This window comes from Lagenorhynchus albirostris, chromosome 7 (genome assembly GCF_949774975.1).
Source record: "Lagenorhynchus albirostris chromosome 7, mLagAlb1.1, whole genome shotgun sequence".
NCBI lineage: Eukaryota > Metazoa > Chordata > Mammalia > Artiodactyla > Delphinidae > Lagenorhynchus > Lagenorhynchus albirostris.
Genome location: NC_083101.1, coordinates 55,040,138 through 55,042,595, shown reverse-complemented (window position 1 = coordinate 55,042,595; position 2,458 = coordinate 55,040,138). Strand labels below are relative to the sequence as shown.

The following is a 2,458-nucleotide window of genomic DNA, read 5'->3' as shown; positions in this document are numbered from 1 at the left end:
GAATCAGCTACATGTATACATATATCCCCATATCCCCTCCCTCTTGAGCCTCCCTCCCACCCTCCCTATCCCACCCCTCTAGGTCATCACAAAGCACCAAGCTGATCTCCCTGTGCTATGCAGCTGCTTCCCACTAGCCATCCATTTTACATTTGGTAGTGTATATACGTCAGTGCTACTCTCTCACTTCATCTCAGCTTCCCCTTCCCCCCCATTCCCTCAAGTCTGTTCTCTACGTCAGTGTCTTTATTCCTGCCCTGCCGCTAAGTTCATCAGTACCACTTTTTAAAATTCCATATATATGCATTAGCATACGGTATTTGTTTTTCACTTTCTGCCTTACTTCACTCTGTATGACAGATTCTAGATCCATCCACCTCACTACAAATAACTCAATTTCGTTCCTTTTTATGGCTGAGTAATATTCCATTGTATATAACAGCATGAAATATTTTAAAATTCACAATTATAAAATTTACAGTTTTAACATTTTAATTATAAACTTAGAGAAGGTAAGGAAAAATGGGCAGTGTCACACACTGCTGGTGGACCTGGAAAATGCTATGATTTTTCTAAGGAGAATTAGGCATTTTGTAATCTTTCCATCAAAAGTGTTTGTATTCTTTAATTCAACCAGTCTACTTCTAGAAATTTATACCAAAAAAATACTACAGGGCTGTTCATCCCAACTCAGTTGGAAACAACTTAACTGTCTAGTATAGTGGATTGGCTAAAGATTGATTAAGTGTGTAAAAATACACTGGACAAATGGAACACCACTCAGGGATTAAAAAGCATATTTTAGCAGAATATTAAATTACATGGGAAAATGGTAAACACACACATACCACTATGTTTTGAGATAGCAAAATTAACAAACAGTGGGTGGGTTGCTTTTTACAATGAAGATGTAGTCATTTATTATTTTTAAACCTAAAAAGATAAAACTTAAACTATGCATATTATAATTCCAAGTAAGTCTCTGTGTGTGTGTGCGCATGTGTATAAGAGTTGTGATATGAAAGTTATTAATGTGCTTTTTTCGTTTTCCTTTCTGAGCATATGTTCTTTGCCCTGCTAGGCCAAGGTGTTCATATGCTTAGGAGATTAGGATTTGTTATAGAAGGAATTTAAAGGAAATAAAAATGTACTAACATTACACTTCTGCATTATATATTATAATAATAATAAATAATAATAATAATAATAATTGTGAGAAAGAATGTTCCATATTCCTTCATCTCCCCACTAGAATATCAAAAGATCCAGTTCACAGAATTTTCCTGTAGTGTAGGAACGATACCCTCCTATCTATAGCAGCTGTCACTCTACTGGAGCAGGAGGTTAAGACATAGGGGAATTAGAAGAAAAACTTACCACTTTCTAGTCAAGGGAATGGTGGGAGGAAGAAACGGAGAGAAGGAGAGATGTTGGTCCTGTTTTCTCTCTCCAGGCAGACTTCATCCAGGAAGGGGGTGTATGTTAGAGAAAAGGGGGTAGCAGCTGTCCCCTACTCCCTATTATGAGGCTGCTTCCCAGGCTGTCCTTTACCAACCTGGGGTGCAACTACATCAATGCAAATGTGGCAGGACAGTGCGATCAGGCAGCAAGAGGCTCTGAGATTTCACTTCTCAACCACTCTCTGTTCCTGGTGGCAGGGATGCTGAGCTGAGAGTCACAGAATGGTCATGGCAGGATGAGGGGACTCTTCTTAGAGTCTGGGGGGAAACCATGTGAACTGGCCTCATGCAGAGAGACTCACTTATTTGTTACTTAGCGATAGCTGAGGTGAGACGGAGGCTGTGGGTAGATGCCCATTGGCTCTGGCTCTAACAAAGTAAAGGAAAGGACAGAAATACATCTTCACAGCAGCAGATTTCAACCAAGAAGGCCCACAGGGCAAGTTCCAACCAGAAACACAGAGGACAGTGCTCTGGAAACCAAGATCCAAATGAGTCCACACATTACACTGGGTTGTTAATTTTGCATAGTCTCTTTTATTCTACAACAGATGCTCCTCATCTCATTTGCTCAGGGGTCATTTGTCCTACAAAATTCCCCATATTCTGGATTTGGCTGGTTGTTTCTTTCTTTTTTTCCTTTCTTTTTTAAAATATGGAACGCTTCACGAATTTGTGTGTTATCCTTGCAAAGCGGCCATACTAATCTTCTCTGTATCATTCCAATTTTAGTATATGTGTGTCTTCATGGTGGCAATTAATTTGTTTCTCTACCTCCACTCTTTCCTCTAAGCTGGTGATTAGATCTGGAGGTTTGATGTTTAGCAATGCTAAGATTGAACAGTGGATTCTGATGTTGCCAGCCTGATTCATCCGTGATAAATTCACCCATCAACCCTTTTGAATATTGTTTTGGTATCTGTTGGTGATGGTTGCTTAATACCATTTTGTTTAATTCATTCTAATTCTATCATTCCTTCTGAACACATTTGCTGAGA

The 2,458-nt window shown here is 39.3% G+C and overlaps 1 pseudogene; it reads right to left on the bottom strand.

The window, feature by feature from the left end:
• Positions 1-2,109: 2,109 nt before the first annotated feature.
• Positions 2,110-2,209, bottom strand: LOC132524012 (U6 spliceosomal RNA; annotated as a pseudogene).
• Positions 2,210-2,458: the final 249 nt, after the last annotated feature.